Raw genomic sequence first — 9,484 nt, forward strand, 5'->3', positions numbered from 1 at the left:
TGACATCCCCACACACCCCTATAGAATCACCCTTGGGTTTTTTATAACAATATCATAAAATATTATCACAATAGACTCAAACTCATACAAACAAATTAATCTCGACCTTTTTATTGCAATACGTAAATACATATATTACATCTGCTTATAAATACAAAACACATTTTATGCTCAATGATCCATAAACGACTAAATCTTTAGTTTTGTTAAAATCCTAAAAGACTTGAGTTAAATATCGATTTATCTTGGAAATTTCCTAGAGTTTTTTTTTTTTGAACTTCATTCATAGTATAAGTAATTTATTTACAAAATTAGCTAATATAAAGTATTATATTAAATATAAAACAGCCATAATATATACTAACTATTTAAATACAATTTCTTTAAATATTTGACTTGGATTCTCAAATAGTTATTTCTTGGTCGTCTCCGGTTGGCTTTTCATCATCAGGATAGCTTTCAAAAACGCAGTTTAATGGACCAACTTCTGTTAATGCAATTCTGTATAATATGCACCTTTTAATATGCATTTTACTTGGTTACGTTTAGGTATTTTTAAAATTTCTAAATAAATAATTTAAACTAATTTATAATATTTGCCTTTAAACTTTATTTAAACTAAATAAAGCTTAAAGGCAAACATATGCATATAACAAAAATTATTTTTATTTAATTGTTTTAAAAATATATATATTTGCATGATCTGAACAAGAAAAAAACTTTTTAAAGGTTTTTTAGACTAAATGAGCAAAAAAAAAAAAAATTATAATAATAATCATAACTGGTTGTAAACTTTTTATTGAATTTTTATCTGTGTTATTAGATTACAAATAAATTAAAAAAAGATAAAAATAAATAGAAATAGTCACAAACGTATGTGCGCACACATACACATACAACACATTCACGTAAGTTAACGTTATATATATATATATATATATATATGTGTGTGTGTGTGTGTGTGTGTGTGTGTGTGTGTGTGTGTGTGTGTGTGTGTGTGTGTGTGTGTGTGTGTAATTATTTTAAATTTTTCTTGTAGGCATAGTATGCATTTTTTGGAAATATTGTTATATGCAGGTGCTGTTTTAAGGACGGACCAATTCAGTATAAAATCATCAATAATTTTTTCTTTTAATTCCCATATATGTTTTGACAGCATGGTATCTTTTGAATACTTTTTATTTTTGAAAGATTGCTTATGATTGGCAAAACGTTTTCTCTATTCACACTCTGTTATGCCAATATATTGTTTATCAGGTACATTCTTAGAGGAAACAACACATTTATATACCACATTTTTGATAAACAACTTCCACTCATTGGACAATTGTTTTTTTGTTTGTTTACAATTACAACTTTCTGTAGTTTTTTCATTTAGGATTTCTTTTTTGTTTAACAAAGCATTATTGTGACCTTTTATAACTCTTTCCATATTTTTTGTGCAACTGTAGCTAACTTTAATTGTATTTCGATTAAAAATTTTATGTAATTTATTAGAGGGCGGGAAATGCTTATCAACCAATTTAAAAAGCACTTTTCCTATGTTAGTGGAAACATTTTTGCTGTATGGGGGGTTGAACCAAATTACATTTATTTTTAATTTGGTTAAACCCCTCTGATGAATCTTTGTTGATGAAACACAATGTTAAATGAAAAAAAAATTTTGTTAAGTGATTTTCTACTAAAATATAATATATATATATATATATATATATATATATATATATATATATATATATATATATATATATATATATATATATATATAACAACATTTTAAAAAAAGTACATGCAGCATGCACCTTAATGTTTTATATGTGATAAAATAACACAGGATTTAAAATTTTTCAAACAAAAAATTTTTTAGGGGTGCCCCAAGACTACCCTTAAAAACTAATTGGGTCCCTAATAGTGATAAAAAATTTAAAAAAAAAAGAAAGTTTAATTATAAATTTAGATACATACTGAAAAAGCATGAATTAACAACTTTCGATTGAAGAAAGAACTTAAGTTTTATTTATTTTCTAAATTTGAGAATTTTTAAAAAGGCTTATTAGAAAACAATTCAAAATATGGTTGGCAAGTTTAAGGAGACGCAAGTGTTTAATATCGAAAAAGATAAGGTGAATTTCATTCTATTATTACAGAGCAAACTTTTGGAAAAATATGGTAGAAGAAGCCTACAATTTTTAAACTTGAAAGAGTGCGTCATAAAGATGAACACAAGCACCTGTTATACGCTATTTAAAAAATTACGCTTTTGACTGTTCAGACCAAGTACAGTACGAGAACTAAAAGATGATAATTTTAAAAAATCAATGGAATTTTGTGATACCATGCTATCAAAGTTTGAAGGAATTTTGAACTTACTAAACAAGATTAACTAGTCCGACGAGATTATTGCTGAAAGGTGTCATAAACCGTCGTTGTTGCTATTGAGCCTACTTTAATTAAAAAAAAAACAGGTACTAAATTCAAAAAATATTTGTTTTTTTATTTTGAAAAATATAATGTTAAATAAATCCAACAAACATTCTACATTGGAATTTCAGAGGACCTATACAGTTGTTTTGAGCGGTCTACTTTAGATTTTCTCATTGGATACTTAGTGAGCCATTAGTGGCAGCTGTCAAATATGGCTAGCCGATAAATAGCTATATTATATGTTGGATAGTTACCGTTTGGTTAATAATAGCGGATGCTATTTATATTTATGGTCCACTTGGTAATCGATGAGTAAAACTCTGATGAACTGCTCAAAATGCCTATATAGATCCATTGCAATCCACTACAAAAATGGTTGCTACGAAATTATAAAAAACATTCTTTCTTTATTATTTGATGTAATTTTAACAGATATAATTTTAACAGAAAGAAAAAAAACTAAAAATGGCTGTAGCTTATTAAGAATAAAAGAAATATAATATAAGAAATATAATAATATATATATATAATAATATAGTTAATAATAATAAAGAAATATAAATAAAAGAAATATTTATCCTGCACAAGAAAGAAATACAATTAATATTTAAAGAACAAGAAAAAGTATTCGTTAATTTACTTATTGATAACTTAAAAATACTCAATGCACGCTTGAATAATATTGAAAGAAAATCATCGGATTGCGATAAAAAAGTTTGTGGAAAACGATATAAAGGACATAAAGGAAAGATTAAATTTTCATGAATATTTAATAGACCGTTAGGTGAAAGCTGCTAAAAAAATTAAAACCTTAAATATTATTAATACTTTAAACGAAAGATGCAGAATCTCTGAGGACAGGTTGAGGAGGAATGGCTTAAGGATAGTTGGAGTTCCTAAAATTGCAAATGAAACCTTGGATGAAACTGAGGAAAAGGTTCAAAATTTATTATGCGTAAAATTAGGAGTTAAAGGAGTTGAAATTGAAAGAACGCATCGAGTAGGTTTTAAAAAAGAAGCCATTGCATTAAAATTATTGAGATTCAAAGGCAAATTAAACATCCTAAAAGAAACAAAAAAAACCCAAAGGACTAAACATCTACGTAAATGAAGATTTCTCGCAAGAGACGGCAAACCTTCGTAAGAAGTTATTTACAGAAGCGAAGGAAAGAAAATCAAAAGGAGAAAACGTTGTTGTCAAGTATGACAAATTTATTATTTTAAAAATAAAAATGTTTACAATAAGTTGAAATGACGACCGCTAGAAAACAATTTTAATCTTAATTTAGAAATCATTTTTAATCACAGTTTTGCATATTTTAATACTAAAAATGCCAAAAAAAAAATGCAACAATTTTTTTTTTAGCCACACCTCTTTTGAATAATGATATTGATCCAGATGTAAACTTTTTTGAGGACGTCATAATCAACTCAAACTATTTTGATATTGAAGAGGTTTAAAGTTAATGGTTAAAATCACAATCGTTATTTTCAAAACTAATTTTAAACATACTAGTATAAGAAAAACTTGGAAAATTTTAAATCAATGGTAAAAAATATAAATTCTGAGTTTATGGAAATATGCTTAATCCAAACATGGTACAAAAAAACTTCAAATCCAGGTTAAAAAGCAACTCATCAAACTCGAGGGGTGACATTGATGGCGGTGTATGCATTTTAATTCACGAGTCAATCCATTTTCAGAAAATAGAAATTCTCAGCATTCAAAATGCGGATTATAAATCATTAACTATTGAATTATTAAACCGCAATAAAGAAATACTTTTTAATAACTGCTTTGTATAGACCACCATGCGGAAATATATTTTCAAAAAAACTTAGAATGGTATTTGAAAGAAGTAAAAAGTTAACAAATTTACATCAAGGGGGACTTTAACCTAGAAACCAGACTAGTCTATGGATAGACTTACAACACAGACATAGACAATTCTGTATGTTGTAATGGACACAACAAATGTTTAATTTTTTGTCCTTGTTGTGTCTATCAAATTTTTGATAGTGTCCTAAGATTGCTCAGTTAAAAAATAATTTTCACTTCATAAGTCTACAAAGCATAATTTTTTGTCTATTTGGTGTCTATGATTTTGTCTAAATTTACTTGATTTCATAAAACCAGAAATCTTTCATTACCGTATTATTTGAAGACTGTTATGTAGTAAATTTATAATATTAAAAAAATATTGAAATGACATCAAAACTCCAAATGACGATCATTGCCCATGATTAATTATTGTTTAAAACTTGCGTACATATTCATCAATAAAATGAAAGTAAAAAACATTTTTCTTTTTCACTATTGTTTTATTCACAAACCTAAATAAATTTTAACACCTATTGGAATCTTCTACTTACTAATCCACATTTTATAAAGGACAACTCCTTGATCACATATTTTTAAAATAATTTTATTGAAGGTGATAAAGATTTTAGTGACTAAGGAAAATTTTTTAAATGATAAACTTACCTTCAACTTTTTTGAATTAATCCCAAACTGGAGAGGGCATTTTAAAAATAAATTTTCACGCACATTCACTGAGAATTGAAAAACAACTGAACTGAGTAATTAATGAACTTCAATTGAGCACAAAATAGTCCATTTTGAGGTTTTTAAATAGACATTAACTTTTTAATCAACAGCACACGCTGGACAAAAAATTAAAAAATGAACTTCTGTTAGAAAAATTGCATTTTTAATTTTGTGCTCGTTTTCAGTTTTTGAAACGATGCTGCAGTGAAAATTTAATTACTCGTTATAAGTCCAAATTATATATTAAATAGATCTTCTATACCTCATTAAAAAATCGAGATTGTTCATTTAGTGTCCGTTTTTAAAATGATTGTCTAGAAAGACAAACATTTTTTATAGACAATTCATTTTTGATAGTTGTAATTAAAATTGTTGCAATTAGTACTTTGTCGAAGTTTATTTTTGTCCTTTTATAATAAGTCCATTAGAGATTGTCTGGTTGCTACTTTAACCAAAATCTTCTTAATGTTAAAACTGATAACGATGAGCCTACTAGTGTAACTTTTCAAATCGAATCTCTCATTGATAATATTTTTACTAACATTTTTACATCATGCAACATTCAAAGCGGAATCATAAAAAGCGATATAATCAACCACTTTTCAATTTTTTTCATATCTGATTTTTATGAAAAAGAAAAAAAAAGCAAAGTACTAACGGAAATAAAAAGGCAAATTACTGAATTTAATTTTAAGGAATTTAGAAATTATTTTCTCAGAGTAAACTGGAAACAACTACATAATTGCAAAGATACAAATAAAGTCTATGAACTTTTTACAATTAGTTCTTTAATGCGTACGATAAAGCGTTTCCGATGAAGAAAATTAAAACCAAGCTTAAAAGCCTACAAAGTCCATGGATTACGAAAAGATTTATTAAATCTTCTAAGAAGAAACAAAAACTCTATAAAAAATACTTGAAAAATAAACTTATCAAAACGAAAAAAAATATAAAATATACAAAAACCTGTTTGAAAACTTGAAAAAAAAAGCTGAAAAAAAATTATTTCTGAAATTTATAACAAAATAGTATTGGAAATAATAAAAAAACTTGGGATGCCTGATGAACTTCGGTTTGCTTTTAATATGATAAAACCAAACAAAAGCGCAGATCTTGATGGTATAAGCCCTAGGGTTGTTAAAGGAGTTTTTGATATTATTGAATACCCCTTAATTATTATTTTTAATGTTTCCCAACAAGCACATAACGTTATTTCAACGTTATTTCAACGTTGCGAAATGATTGATATATGGTTGAAAAATAACGATCTAAATTTCAACGTTATTTCAACGTTAAAAAAAAACGTTGAAAATTTCAACGTTAATTCAACGTTTATTCTTAACTAAAAATAAACGTTGAATTAACGTTGAAAAAACTCACGTTCGTGGTTATTGTAACGAGCGGACGTGTTTTTGCAAGTTGAAAATTTACAAAGAAAAAAAAAAAAAAAAAGAAGTAATAATAACTTAGGACAAAAAATTGTTTTATATATATTAACAAAAAATTTTTAAATTAATAGTGGTAATAAATATTATTGATATTATGGCAGTTACACTTGTTGAAATTAAAAAAATGATTAAAGACTTGTTTACAAACTACAAAGTGGAGAAGGAAGCAGCGCTAAAGCAACAAGAAAGCAACTTTATAAGTATCGTTAGTTCAAATTCCAAAATCTTAAACAAAAGATTAGACAAAGTAGATTTTAGAGAACACTAAAAAAATATCAACACTGGCAGCAGAAGTTGAAGAAATAAAGGTTAGTCTAAATTTTCATGAGGAGTTTATTGGAAAAAAAATAAAAAATTCGTTAGATATTTTCATAAAAAATAAATCTAACCATAATGAAATACAAAATAACAACACTGACCTCAAAAAAATTAACAGTAAGCTAAGAGAAATTGAAGATAGAACAAGGAGGAACAATCTAAGAGTTGACGGAATTAAAGAAGATGATAATGAAACCTGGCTGGAAAGCGAACAAAAAGTAAAAGAAATATTTAATGAGTACTTGGGTGTAGAAAATGTAAAAATTGAAAGAGCACATAGAGCTGGTAAAAAAGGTGTAAAAGAGAACAAAACAATTGTTCTGAAATTATTGGACTTTAAAGATAAGGAGGAAATTTTAAGAAATGCCTCAAAGTTAAAAGGAAAAAATATATATATTAACAAAGATTACTGCATGGAAACGAATAAAATAAGAAAGGAATTGCGTGAAAAAATGAAAATTGAAAGAAAGTTGGGAAAATTTGCTTACATATCATGCGACAAGCTTATTGTACGCGAGTGGAAGACAAATAAAAAGTAATTTTTTTACTTATTTTATTTACGGTTTATTTAATTTTTATTTATTTTTTGAATATTTTTACTGATAATATATCAATAACGAAACCCTTTAAAATGAATCCGAAAACGTTTGAATACGAAAGTCTTTTTGAAAACATTTTAGACAAGGTTTTTAAAACAAATGATCAAAACACTTTTGATAAATATGACCTTGACAAAAACTTTATTGATAACTTTTCATTAATGAATATGGAAACACCTTACATGTTTCCAGATGAAATAAAAAAGTATTTAAAAGATGTAAAACCTTATGAGAGCCTTTCTCTTGTTCATCTTAATATTAGAAGTGCTAAAGCAAATTTTGAAAACTTTAAAATATTCTTAGAGGAAAGCAATTTTATTTTTAATATTATTTGTTTAAGCGAAACATGCTTAACTGATGACGAATTTAACGAAAGCACGCTTTTTCAATTAAATAACTTTGAAGGAGTGCATTTGCAGAGGAAATCGAAAAAAAGAGGCGGGGGTGTGGTAATTTACATCAAAAATAGTTTGCGGTATAAATTACGAAACGACCTATGCACATCTGATTACGACAGGGAATTTGTTTCTATTGAAATCATTAACAATGACTCTAAAAATACCTGAATATCATGCTGTTATAAATCATCTTCAAAATATTATTTTGAAAAGCTGACAAGAAAAAAAAAATTATTTATCCTAGGAGATTTTAATCTTAATGCTCTAAATTATGAAAATAATATAGAAACACAAAGTTTTTACAATAATTTATTTCAATTTGGTGTAATTCCTCTTATAAATAAACCAACCCGAATTACAAAAAATTCGGCAACACTAATAGATAATATACTAAACAAATTCTTTATTTGAAATCTCCTTAAAGAAAGGAGTAATTAAAACATCTATATCGGATCATTTTCCGATATTTATTTCAATAAGTACCTCAAATAAAATTAAAATAAATGAAAAAAAAACAATCACAAGGCGACATTTTTTTTTGGATAGCCAGGTTAACTTTAAAAGTGAGTTAGCCAATATTGATTGGTCAAATTTAGAATCCTCAAATGATACCAATTTAATGTATAATACGTTTATAGCAGTGATGTTTTCATTAACGTGAAGTAAAATTTGAAGTAAAAATAATTGATTTCGTTAATGTGAATAAAAACTTATAATTAGGATATATCTGAAGAACGAAAACTGAAATAGAATTGAATATAAGCATCAAAAAACGAAAATAGGAGTAGAATTAAGAATTATTAACGAACGAAAATTATTGAATATTAAAAAAGTTTTGATACAATAATTAGTTTTTTTTTGACAATTAGTTTACAAATTTTACATACTTGGTTTGAAATTGGCGCACATGTTTGACCATAACGATGATATTTGAAATGATTATAGAATGTATTAATGGACCACAAAACTGGTCACGTGCTTGTCATTACGTTAAGTATAAATTCAATGCGTCCAATCTTTTGTTGTAAAATAAAATGAAAATCTATAGATTCTTAAGAGTTGCAAATCAATCAATAACAGAATAATGAGTAATGAGTTTATCAAGGTTGTTGGCTGGTAGGAAGCGTGACAGTCCTGTATGGAAATTCTTCGTTTACGATCAAAAAATGACAAATCCAAGTGTGTAGTACAGGACATAAATAATGAGGGCGCGTGTGGCGCATTTCTTGCCGGAAAAAATTCCAGTAACTTAGTAGCGCACATTCAGAGAATACATAAAGAGACACACAAATGTTACACGGATGAAAAGAAAAAACGAAATGCAGAAAAAATGTTTTTGAAACGTAAAATTGATGAAATCAATTCTACATCTTCCCAAAATAGTGGAAAGACAAAAACCCAGACAATAAGAGAGAGCTTTGAACACTGAATCACCGCGTGGCCAACGGAATCAAGTGAATATCAAGTGCGTCAGGATAGCGTGATTGAAATGATTGTTAATACCAGCTATCCAATGGTATTGCTAGATCAGCCGTCGTTTCGAAAGATGATAAAAACGCTTGACCCAAAATTTAAATTGCCAGGTAATAATTAACACAACTAAATTTTTAAATTATTGTTTTAGATTCATTCAATGCTAAACAATTTTTAAATATTTACCTGTAATTATCGTATCATTAGTGTAACACTATAGTAACTAACTACACAAACTGATGTGCATTAAATTTTAACTGATTTAAATTTTATATT

The 9,484-nt window shown here is 26.7% G+C and overlaps 1 long non-coding RNA gene across 1 annotated transcript in view; it reads right to left on the reverse strand.

The window, feature by feature from the left end:
• Window positions 1-409: 409 nt before the first annotated feature.
• Window positions 410-9,484, reverse strand: part of LOC136080040 (uncharacterized) — a 17,688-nt gene continuing 8,613 nt past the window's right edge. The window contains exon 2 of the long non-coding RNA XR_010638402.1: window positions 410-564. This is a non-coding gene — a long non-coding RNA (uncharacterized LOC136080040). The remainder of the gene's footprint in view (window positions 565-9,484) is intronic.

This window comes from Hydra vulgaris, chromosome 05 (assembly GCF_038396675.1).
Source record: "Hydra vulgaris chromosome 05, alternate assembly HydraT2T_AEP".
Lineage (NCBI taxonomy): Eukaryota > Metazoa > Cnidaria > Hydrozoa > Anthoathecata > Hydridae > Hydra > Hydra vulgaris.